The sequence below is a fragment of the Theropithecus gelada genome, chromosome 7a, assembly GCF_003255815.1.
Source record: "Theropithecus gelada isolate Dixy chromosome 7a, Tgel_1.0, whole genome shotgun sequence".
NCBI lineage: Eukaryota > Metazoa > Chordata > Mammalia > Primates > Cercopithecidae > Theropithecus > Theropithecus gelada.
In genome coordinates this window covers 49,336,511-49,349,068 of record NC_037674.1, presented here as the reverse complement: position 1 = coordinate 49,349,068, position 12,558 = coordinate 49,336,511, and the positions used below count along the sequence as shown (strand labels likewise).

At 51.3% G+C, this 12,558-nt stretch overlaps 1 protein-coding gene across 8 annotated transcripts in view; it reads right to left on the bottom strand.

Moving 5' to 3' along the window:
• CD276 (CD276 molecule) overlaps positions 1 to 11,542 on the bottom strand; it is a 30,244-nt gene extending 18,702 nt beyond the window's left edge. For 4 of the 8 annotated variants that reach the window (XM_025389897.1, XM_025389904.1, XM_025389902.1 and 1 more), the window contains exon 1: positions 11,292 to 11,542. The gene's annotated coding sequence lies outside the window, so the exon portion shown is untranslated. Of the gene's footprint in view, positions 1 to 10,852; positions 11,245 to 11,291 lie in introns of those variants that run through there. The other 4 variants (XM_025389898.1, XM_025389905.1, XM_025389901.1 and 1 more) reach the window with 3 other exon arrangements.
• Positions 11,543 to 12,558: the final 1,016 nt, after the last annotated feature.

The window sequence follows — 12,558 nt, the reverse complement described above, 5'->3', positions numbered from 1 at the left end:
CGGAACCCAGAGCCACGTGCAGCCACGCAGGCCTCATGTTGCCTGTGTACCCCACCCCCACAACAATGTTTTCCACAAAGGGGAATCTCATCCCCAGCCAGGACCTGCCCTGGAGTCAGTATGTGCCACCCCTCCACGTGGGTCACCCGCCAGCACCCACTCCTGCTTCTCCTCCTTCCTGCTCTATACCAAAACCACAGAGCACCTTGGGCTTTCACAGAGCAGCAGGAGTGAGCGCTCAGGCTGTCCTCAGCCTAAGGTACAGCAAGGGCATCCAACCCTGCAGAAGCAGGGCCATAGGGAGGCTCCCAAGAGGTGACCCAAGATGTGCCCTCAGAAAGCTACAACAAATCCAGACTGCACCTGGGCTGGGGGCCAAAATGCCCTGGGCCTGGGGATGCCCAAGAGGGTCTCCTTGCCCCCACCATAATCACCCACATCACTCTACTTCCTCCTAACCCCCTACTTCCTCCCAGTCCCCGCAGGGGCTCCTTGGGCAACACTTCCCACAAAGAGGACAAAAAGGGTCAGAGAGACACAGAGTTCTGAAAATGTCAGACAAGTCCCTAGATCCAGCTATGCCTGAAGCAAGCTGCAGACCTAGACTGCCCAGATATTTGAGCCTACCATTTTTTTCCTTAAACCAGTTTGAGCTAAGTTTCTATTGTCTGCAACTGAAGGAGTCCTTGAATCTACATGCATTCATATCTTTAGTAATTCATTTCTCTACTTACGGAGCTCCTGGTAGGGAAGTACTAGGGGCAGAGATGACTAAGATACGCGTCTGTCCTCAAGGAGCAGATTCTAATAGGGAAGAGGGACACGTGGGTAGATCACTGCAGTTCGGTGTAGTATACTATTTATGATATAGTCAGGGTGACTTGGAGGCACCTCAAAGGCATAACCCCAAAGGTGATCCCTGAAAAGTCATGAGCAGCTCCCCAGGTAGCCACGCTGGGAAAGGTAGCCCTTTCCTGAACATCAGAGACCCATCCTCCTGACACTGCCTGTCTGCCTCTCAGCCAGATCTCCTTGGAATTCTAGAAAATGAGCCCAAAGTTTGGGGTTCTGGTCCCAGCTCTGACACTTTGTTATGCAATCTTAACTAGGCGACTTCTCTTCTCTGAGCTCAGTGTTCCTACCTATTAAAGAAAAGCTTTGTGGATTCTGGTGGAACTTTATCAGTATTTGATGCTTTCAGGGACTATATCCTTAAGGTTTAGCCAATTCACAGCCACGCAGTTCACACTTAAAATGCCCAAAGTGACTGTGGCAGAAATTGCTAGTTGTTGTCCACTTGCACCCATTTTCTCCCGTTTATTTTTAAGAGACAGGGTCCCGCTCTGTCACCCAGGCTAGAGTGGTACCATCATAGTTCAGTGGTGCAATCAGAACCCACTGCACCCTTGAACTCCCGGGCTCAAGTGATCCTCCTGCCTCAGCCTCCCAAGCAGCAGGGACTACAGGTGCTGCCACCACACCCAGCTCTCCCCGTCTTCCATAGCATTTTTAGTTAGGCACAGGGCCACTCAGCTAACGACTGCAGATCCCAGCCTTACTTGCAGCTGAGTGTGGCCATGTAATGTGTACACTGGTGTGTACAACTTCTGGATCATGCCCTTAAAGAGAAAAGCACGCCCTCCCCTCCCTTTCCCCTCCCCCTTCCCACTGGCTGGAACACAGATGTGGTGTGTGGGTGTGGCGATCGTACTACCAAAGGCAACACCCTGAGAGCAGCAGGCAGAAGAACCCTGAGGGACTGTAGTATCAGCCCTGGATATACCCATATGGTCACATGGGTGAGAAATAAACATCTCTTCTAGCATAAGTCACTGCTATTTTGAGTCTTTCTTATAGCATCTGAACTAACTAAGGAGCCATCCCACCCTTACTTTCTCCTTCTCTTCCCCCTCTCCCTACCCCATGAGCACTGCCACTGCTCAGAGCCACAAAAGGAAACCACATCTAAAATAGGTATCTCAAAACACAAACAGGAGACTATCTCATCAGAGTCACTGAGTGATGCATGAGCCCAGCTCTGGACAAATGTCAAGGGCAGAAATGACCAGGCTTGGGGACTATTTGTATTGAGGGAGGGGCTGGAGGTGTGAAGGGGGCACTGAAGGCTTGAGCAATGGGCAAACATGGACACCCATAACAAGATGGGGAGACGTGGAAATGAAGCATGTGGAGGAGGAAGATCAGCTCCTACTGAGCTCGAGCTATGGATCATCCACACCAAAATGTCCTACGGACTCCCAGACACACCCAGCTGCAGCTCAGAACAGAGGGACAGGGCAGTCATTCATGCAATGGTGGTGACAGAGCCAAAGGTGGGGTCACTGAGGAGATGATGCCATGAGAACAAATTCTGGGGAAACTGCAGAAATTAATGGTCAAGTATCAGAACAGGGCATCTTTCTCTGCCCCCCCCGCCTCCCCGCATACACACAATCTGTTTGCCCTCCCCTGTGATGGGCACCCATGGCCTCCATGGGCTATCCACTTGCTTTTGGACAGAGTTCATCGATGAGAAGCTCTACCTTACACTGAGCCCAAATTTATCTGCCAATACAGCCCACAACAGTCCTCATCTGACCCCATGGACCACACAGAACAAGTCTGCCCCCTTCCTTATCACAGCCCTGCATGTATTTGATCTTCCTCGACGAAGTCACCATTGAGCAGCCATGTCACACTATTCACCAAAACAACCCAAAATAACAGACTATCAAATCTGCAGCCAACCATGAGAAGTCACTCACACTCACTGCTGCTAATCCACACCTCTGCCAACCTCTTCTGATGGAGTTGAGAATGGGGTGGAGCTTTATATGATATTTCATTTGTTACTATTCCATTTCACCCAGTTAAACTGAGTCCATTCCTCCAACTGCCACATTTTTTTCACTGTCGTAAAATATATGTAACATGAAGTTGGCCATTTTATCCAGGTTTAAGTGTGTAAGTCAGCAGCATTAACTGTATTTACAATGCTGTGTAGCCCTGTCGTGATCTTTTGAAGTACTCTTTTGACCGTTCCTGGTGCATAGACAATGCTTGATAATTTGTTGGTGGATTAAAAAAAGAATGAATGAATATCATCTGAAAAGGTTACTCTCCTCTCTCTGTTTGTGTTTGGGTGTCATCAAGGTCCTCAGAGAGAGGACAGGAATAGGAAAGCCCACAGCACCATCTGTCCCTGGATCAATGTCCACCCGCCATTCAGTACACTGGGGTGAGGAGTGTGCCTACCTGTGCTGCTACCCAGCTCCCATCTACCCATCTCATCCCCAGGGCTGTCATGAGAAGATTCACTGCGGCCAGGTGCGGTGGCTCACGCCTGTAATCCCAGCACTTTGGGAGGCTGAGACAGGCAGATAACGAGGTCAACAGATCGAGACCATCCTAGCTAACACGGTGAAACCTCGTCTCTACTAAAAATACAAAAAAATTAGCCAGGTGTGGTGGCAGGCACCTGTAGTTCCAGCTATTCGGGAGGCTGAGGCAGGAGAATGGCGTGAACCCGGGAGGCGGAGGTTGCAGTGAGCCGAGATCGTGCCATTGCACTCTAGCCTGGACGACAGAGCGAGATTCCGTCTCAAAAAATAAAATAAAATGAAAAAAAAGAGAGAAGCTTCACTGCTTCTGGCTGGGGACCAATAAAATGGAGAAGAAAAAGAAAAGAAGTGCATTTGCAAAACCCCAGTGAAGCCATGCAAGTGCCTACTAGTGGGCTCTTCTTCAAGTGCTCACTTGCTCATTGGTTCCAGAAGAGGAGATGCCCACAGCATATTCTGGGAAGATGGGACTCCAGGAGAGGCTAAGACTCAGGAGAGAAAGCAAGGGAGGTAGTGAGGGAGGTAGATGAGGACTCTGGATTGAATCTGTGCACAGTAGGAAACTGTGGAATACTGCGACCCACATCTCCAACCCTCTTCTACCCTAGACTGGCCTGAAATATCCCTGACAGCTTCTCAAAGATACTATCTCCAAGTTCACCCTATACCAGGACAAGCAATCCCAGGGGCAAGACAAATCCAATTAAAACAGATGAGCACCTCCCCACTTGGCCTAAACCTCAATTCCTTCTTAGCATCTTCTGCTCCTTGTTTCCTTGACAAAGAGGCAAACTCAAGGCTGAGCAGATTATCTCTGTCTCTGGTAGCTAGTCTTAACAGTTATTTTGCTCCATGTCCTTTATTCTACAGTGCCCTTCTCTTGGTCTATGCTGGCCCCTTCTGGTAGGAAGGCTCCACACTCCTGCAGGGAGCCCAGTCCATGCTGTACTGGTGAAGCTGTCCTCCCAGCTAAGGGCCTGGGCATGTTACAAGACCTGGCTCATTGGAGAAACCCTGCTCTGCCCCTACTCAGTGATTAGTTCGAGAATGAGCTGTAAGCCAAGCCACACCCAGTCAGAGACTTCCCCAGAGCCTTGCTGCAGTAGCCATCAAAAAAGTCTCTTTCTTGCTGAGATTGCTAAGAAGGATATGGTCTGGGACTGTTAGCAATAAATCTATCTGCTACCAACAATCTAAAGAATTGATCCAAACAAATGAACAGAGGCAGAGATGGAAGCTAGAAGGATGCAGAGCCCTAAAACCATCATTTAAGCCCTGAAGCAAGCTGCACACATAGACTGCCTAGGTACCTGAACCAGTCTTTTTTTTTTTTTCTTAAATGTGCTTGAGCTAGTTTTCTTTTATCTGTAACTGAAGGACTCCTCAAATATGTCTGATATATCTTCGCTATCTCCATTTCTCTCCACCCCTGCTTCTCTTCCTGGTCTTCTAAGTCACCATCATCTCTTGCCTGGATAACTATAAAAGCCTCTTCACCAGTCTGTTTACCTTTTCTAGTTCCCCCACCCAATTCTGTTCTCCAATCTATACTCTATACAACAGCCAGAATAATTGCTATTAATATAAAAACATAAGTCATATTATGTCAGTGCCTTCAATAGTTAATCCTAGGGCTGTTCACTTTCCTTGTGAAAAGATCTCAGCTCCTCCATAGCCTACAGAGCCCCATCTGCCCTGGCCCTGCCCACCTACCCAGCCTCATCTCTTCCTACTTGCTCCTCAGCACAGTGGGCTGCTTCCAGTTTCTACAACATAGGACTCCCTTTCCTACCTCACAGAGTTGCTGCAAACACAGTTCCTTCTTCCTAGATGACGTGGGTGCTATGATTTGAATGTCTCCTTTAAAACTCATGTTGAAATTTAATTGCCACTGTAACAGTATTAAGAGGTGGAGCCTGTAAGAAGTGAAGAGATTAATGCTGTTATCACAGGAAAAGTGGATTCCTGATAAAAGAATAAGTGCTGCCCCCATACTGTCCTGCACGCTCACATACCCTTCCACAATAGGATAAGGCAGCAAGAAGGCCCTCACCAGATGCCAGCACCATGCCCTTGGACTTCCCAGTCTCCAGAACTACAAGTCAAATAAACTTTTTTTCTTTATGTGTTACCCAGGCTGTGGTATTCTGTTATAGCAGTAAAACATGGACTAAGATAAAAGGTAACACCTCCATATTCTAAGGGTCACCTTGATAGAAAAGCCAGGTAAGAGATCTGCCACTCTAAGGAGGCTGTTACTCATTGCACCCAGTCTGTTTTCTTCATGATATACGGGAACCTCCCTAAGAAGGAACCACATCTGCTTTATTTAACTATTGCATCCTTAATTCTAGCAACGGCTTGGCATATAATGGGTTCTCAATGCACTATTCAATGAGTGAATGAATGAATGCATGTGTGTTTAGACAGAGAGATGGATGGATATATGGATGGATGGACGTTTGTATATGGGGAAAGGATTTGGATGCCTGAGAGCAAATGCAACTCTGACATGTGGAATAAGGGTGAGAGTTTGCTACGGTTTTCTACTTGATACACTTCTCTGTTTTTAACTATAGACATGTAAATTCTTGTGGAAATTAACAAAAGAAAAAAGGAAAACAGCAACAAGAGAGATATACTGGACTTTAGACCAGGCTCTATCACTCACTTGCCAGGCTCCCTAGGGCAAACTCCCTTGCCTTTCTGGGTCTTCATCTCATCAACCATCAAAGGGCCCTGACCACCATCCCATGCTGTGACCATATCACATGTTGGGCTGGTGTGATTGCAAGAAGCTTCATGGAAGAAGTTAGCACTAGTGTTTAAGAAGATGACTTTGGAGTTGGAGAGACAGGTTCAAATCCAGACTCTGTCACTTCCTAGTAATGAAACTTTACGAAAATATCCTCTCTGAGCCTCACTTTGCTCATCTGTAAAATGGGGATTATAAACCTTACCCTCATAGGATGATTATAGGACTCAATGAGTAAAATTATCAAAACTGACTTAGTTAATACTAGGTGCTCTATAAATGGGTAGCAGCCTCAGAAAAGAGATGGGAGGGTCCCTAGAGTTCCCTGGCAACAGCCTCCCTGTTTGCCTTCCTTTTTCCTGATAATCTGAGTCAGTTTGGGCTTTTTGTGTTCAAGGATGTCCACTGGGCACCACTCCCCAGTCAAGTGATCCCATCCAAGAGCAGGAATCAGTTCTTCCTCTCCAAGTGATTTCTGTGTGAGTCAGGACAGTAGTATGTCATCAGGGCTGGCAAGCAAAGCAGGGCTAAGGTCTCCCTGGAACCAGAAGCATGTGCAGGGGCTGCAAAACTGACCTATACATGCATGTGGAAACGTGTACACACACACAAACACACACACTGCAGGCACAGAGCCCTGAAAAAAGTGATAGCTACATTGCGCCCAGAGGAGGTCCAGTCAAAAGAAGGGATGGCAACAAGGGGAATAGGGAGAGGAAGGAAAGGGATGAGAGCACACGAGACCACATCAGAGGGCAGATCTCGGGTCAGACACTAGCAGGCCCAGAGCACATACATCTGTATTCACTCAATATCTGCTGAGTCCTGCTAGGTGCCCACCTAAACATATCCAGAAATCCTGTCCTTTCCCGAAATCTTTCCAGACTGCACTCACGGAAGGGAGCATTTTCTCCAGATGTGATCCGCCTAAATGCCTCCTTGCCTCCAAATTCCTTTGGTTTCTACCCTGAAAGAGGCTCAGTCTAGCAGAACAACTCTGCCAGCCCCTCTCCATCTAAGCGCCAGACCCCTCTGGGAGTGCAGCAGTCTCCACCAGTCCTCAGAGCTAGAAGGCCTCTTATGGTACACCTGGTCCAGTGCCTAGCTCCAGGCCCATTGTACAGATGGAAATCTGAACCCAGAGAGTGGTGGCCGGCTGCCCAAGGACCCACACTCAATCATCAGCCACCAGCAGAGGTGACTAAGAGCCAGCTGACCCTCCTCTCTTCCTCACTTGTTGAATGGAATCATCAGGCTGCCTTGCCTGCCCAGGGTACAGCATGAGCTCAGAAGCAGGCAGCCTTGGGTTTAAATCCTGACACCAATGCCTTGCTGAACACATGACCAAGTTTAAATGACTTAACCTATTTGAGACCCAATTCCAAATCTCTAAAATGGGGGTAACAATCCCTACCCCACAGGGTTGCTGTGAGAATAAAATAAGACAATAGAGAGAGAGGACTTAGGAAAGTGCCCAGTAACAAAACTGCAGTAATAGTTATTATTATTGCCGTTATTATTGCCGCAAGCATGGAGACAAGGTCTCCTAGATGAGGCCTCTGCACTGAGCGAACACTTTGCCCCTACCCCACTCTCCCTGGCCAAGACCTTCTCTGTCAGGCCACACATCTGGGTCTCTGGGACCTTACTCCTTCTGTGTCCCCACTTTTCACCTACAGCCCCACCACTGCCCTAGCTCCAAAGTAGCAAATGCACAACTTGACTCCATCTCTGGCTCTGACTCATTCTAGTAGTTCTTGGCCCCTTCCTCTTCGCAGATGCCCGGTCACAGCTCCAAGTACCATGGGCTCCTACCCTTCTGCTGCCATATCCCCTAGCACAGAGCATTCTCACAAGGACACATTCCAATGTCTCCCACAAGGGAGCCCCAGTTCCTAGAAGCCTGTATTGCCTCTAGGGTAACCTGGGACCCCTGCCTCCCACAGACAGTATCTCTCCCTGCTCCAAGGCTCCCAGCAAGAAATGCTCCTCACGCCGGGCACGGTGGCTCAAGCCTGTAATCCCAGCACTTTGGGAGGCCGAGACGGGTGGATCACGAGGTCAGGAGATCGAGACCATCCTGGCTAACACGATGAAACCCCGTCTCTACTAAAAAATACAAAAAACTAGCCGGGTGAGGTGGCGGGCGCCTGTAGTCCCAGCTACTCGGGAGGCTGAGGCAGGAGAATGGCGTAAACCCGCGAGGCAGAGCTTGCAGTGAGCCGAGATCTGGCCACTGCACTCCAGCCTGGGTGACAGAGCAAGACTCCGTCTCAAAAAAAAAAAAAGAAATGCTTCTCACTCCACTTCCTGCAGATTATGCTCCCTATGCCTAGCGAAGGTCAAATTTCCAATGGCATAAGGTGTGTGGAGCAGGCATTCACTCTCTGGACCACAAAGAGAAAGAAAGGAAGAAAGGACACAGCTGGCTGGGAGCACTGGTCAGAACTGGAGGGTGGAGGAGGGACTCCTGGAAGCCCCAGCATGATGAAGGCCAGGGTTCTGGAAGAGAAGAACTCTCAGCAAAAGCCCTGACTATGCTGTGAAGGCCACTAGTCGCTGGGTCACCCAGGTCAGGCGTGCCCTTTCTCTGGCTCCCCAGATGAGTCTTCCCTGGCTTACTACAGAGACCCTTGGCACATCTTGCCAGGCTCCAGAAAGAGAGGTAAAACCTGTGCCTACCTCCAGAGCAGCAGAAAAAGCTAGTTCTGGAAGGAGACAACAGCCCAGCTCCACCACTTGCCAGCTGTGTGTCTTTGGGCATGTAACTTGCCCTATCTGGGCCTCAGTTTCCCCAACTGTAAAACGGTGTTAATGATACCCTACCTCATAGGATTACTATGAGGATTACATGAGATAATGTCTATTTAGCTTCCAGCACAACCCTACCCACTCCCAAACCTGAAAACCCAATGCTCCTATCTGGCACACTGCAGGGGTGGCAAAACTGGGGGTGGCAGGCAAGGGTTGCATAACTGTACATGTGGCCCCCTTCCAGGTGTGGGGTCCATTCTGAGCCAACAAGATCAAAGGCAATTTCTCAAAAATCATGTGGACCTCACCCTTCTCCCCATCCCCCAGTCCCTGGGTGTGCCCTCCCCCTTTTGCTGGTGGACTTCCCTACCACTCCTGCCCTGGGGATGTGGGAAAAGGACAATGAGAAGTCGACACCCACTCAGAGGATAAGCTTACATCATCCTCCTTGCCATTTTTCCTCTTTCCCTGACCCTATGACTCAGATCCTCAGCTTAACAACCCCCATGTGGTCATAATATCAGAGGCTGGTTGGATTTGGTCATTTTTCTGCACAGACCCCCAAACCCCATATGTGCAGCCAAGTACCACCCAGCCACTTGTTCTACAACACTTTCTAGGAGTCTCTTTAGGTGCTGTGGAATTCCAACTCGTGGCTCTCTTATCACACTGCATCTCTGACTCCAAACAGCATTGTCAGGCTCCCTGTCAAACTCAAATCCTACTCCAAAGAATGAAGATGTACTCCCTCAGGGAAGGCCAAAGTTTAAGGATGGAGGAATTCCCACAGGAAGGTTCAGAAGTCAACCTAATAAGGACACAGACACCCCAGAGGACTACTTTGAAAGGACCACACTTCTATAACTGTCCTTTGCATAAATATTAAAGCACCCAACCCAGCCGTCAGGTATCTGAACATGAGACATTCAGTCAGCCTACCATCGGGTAGGAAAATGTACTCACCCAATATACTCCCATGAAATGAGCCACTTCATACCCTACAGCCCCATAGCCCTCCACCCCGCCCTGCACTCAGATCAGCCCAACCCATCGGACAAGTTTAGACTTTCAGTTCAAGTTTAAACTTCAATTCCCCTCAGCCTCAAGCTGTCCCACCTATTTGCAGGCCCCCACACTACAAGGAAGGCAGCACAGCATCAGATTTCCTAGGGACTTCTGGGAGGCCAGAGGGAACTAGAGGAGGCCACACTAAATAAAGAACTCCCTTAAAGACAAAGCAACTTCATTACTTTCTAATATAGAAACTAACTGCTAAAGACATGCTTATAAGACAAGGACCCGGGGCTTTAATGAAGAGATGAGACTCATTTACAATTATCCACATCCAATTTGAAGGTAAATCGTTTTTCTAAATTAAGACAAATAACAGCCCCCCACCCCGCCATACACACACACACACACACACACACACACACACACACACACAATCCTTTTTGCTTTACTATTTGCTTAATGTTTTCCCTCAGTGATAGATCCCATATCTGAGTCATTCATCACGCTTTTCTCATTAGGGCAGGTTTGGCTTAGAAATAAATCCCCTGCCTTAGGCTGCCAAACCTGCCAATTCGCTAGCTAAACGGTCGCAGGGAGGGCCCTGGGCGCTGGGATTCAATCCCCTCCCTTCTAGTGTGCCCCCACTCGGGGTCCCCACCTCCCTCCACAGTCGCCCGCATCTCCTCTCCATCCCACCTCACCCCCCACCTCCCTGAGGCTTCCCAAGCCCAAACTGCCCATCCCAGTTGCCTCCCCACCCCCAACACCTACTCACCCCGTGGCCCCTGCCAGCCGTCTCTACCTGTCCTTCCCGGAATCTAACCCCTCATGCTGCCCACGGCTGCCTGTAGACGTGCACCAGTCGCCCACACCTTTGCCCTGCTGGGCCCCGCAGAGTGGACCCGCCTAACCACTCGCCCTTCCTCCCCGCCGCTCCCCTCCCGGAGCTGGGCGTTTTCCTCCGCAGGACCCGAGAGACCCCGCTAACCTCCGAGCCGCGGCCGGCGGCTTCGTTAAGCTTCAACACGGGACAGATCTGCCCCAATGCCCGCTCCAGACCCGGGGCCTCCAAAAGCGCGTTCACCCACCCGGCCCGGTCCGCAGCTTCCGGGGTCGGCAGGTCCGACGGCGCCCGGGCCCCTCTCTGGCCGAGGGAAGTGGGGCGGGATAGGATCCGGGCGCCCCCAGCTCTCCGCGGGCCCCACAGCCCAGAGCAGGAGCGGCGCCAGCGGTTCCCGGGGCTCCTGTGCGCGGGGGACCGCCTGGACCCGGGGGAGGGCAGGTGAGCGGGAGCCCGGAGGGAAGGCACCCCGCTCAGCTCCTGCAGCCCGGCGCGGGAACTTGCGGACCTCCGCAGGCTCTGGGCCCGGCCCGCAGCAGACAAAGGCCGCCCCACCCCACGCCGTCCGCGCCACGCCAGCACTCACCGCGCCGCGCCGACTCTGGGACTCGGGGACGCGGCCCAGCCTAGCTCAGTCGCCGCCGCAGCAGCGAGGCCCGGCCCGAATAGGGGCCGGGGGCGGCCCGGGGAGTCCGAGGGGCGGGGCGGGCCGGGCCGGAGAATCCGCCTGGGGCCCGGAAAGGCGGCTCCGGTGCGTCCCCGAGGCCGGATTGGCCCCGCGGCGGCTGCTGCGGACCGAGGCCTGAGCCAGCCTGCTGGGCAGAGCACACTGCCTGGCCCCGGCCCCCGCCCCCGCCCCCGCCCCGCCCCGCCCCCAGGCCTGACCCTGGCGGGGAAAACCCTCGGCTCCGGGAGCAGAGCGCTGCCCATCCCCCACCCCGTTCCCACACTTCCAGGAGCTGAATCTTCCTTTCTGCGAGAGGGGACAGGTGACTGACTGGTCATCGACTGGCGGCGGAACAGCGCTGGAATCCTGCTGTCCGACCCCAGTCCTGGGTTCTTCCTCCACACCATGCTGGCACCACAGCCCAGAAAGGGTTAACTCGACTGCGAGGAATTAAGAGCTGCAGGGAGCTCTCTATAAATACAGTGTCGTGGGCGCCTGAGCCAACCGCAGGACAATTTCCACTGAGCTGGTTTTCCTCTTTTCCTTCCACCCACGGCCATCCGACGAGCCCTGCCCCCAGCCCCACCCCAGACTGCTGGCCGGACTTGGCTCCAACAGCCCTGACACCTAGTGGCCTTGGGCTCTGTCCTTACAGGGCCCCGCTCCAGCCTAGGAGGAGATGGGGGTCGGGCCTGTCTAGATTTTGCCGTGGTGCAGCCGATCCCTGCACCTGTTCTTGGATCTGTTCTTCCTCACAGGGACAGTGACAGCTAAAACGTAGGGAGGCTTTTGTGGGCCAGAGTTAGGTTAGGAGCTTTCCATGCTGGGCCTCTTTAATTTTCCGGACAGCCCCACCGGGTAGATAGTATTCCCATTTCACAGATGAGAAAACCAAGGCTCAGAGGGATGAAGGGACTCCAACCTTGTACTGCTGCCAGACTCACCACCAGTGCCAGTGGCAGTACTGGGCAGGGCTTGAGAAATGAGTATGAAAACACGTGTGTCTCTCTGCATGTGTTGCCACTGTTGTAAGCTCTTTACCATTTTATCTCATTTAATCTTCACAACAACTCATTGAGGTGAATACCATTATTATCCTCTTTTTTGCAGATCAGAAATAGGGAAATTAAGATACAAAGAGATTAAGTAATTTGGGGACACATAGCTATGAAGGGAGAAACCAGGA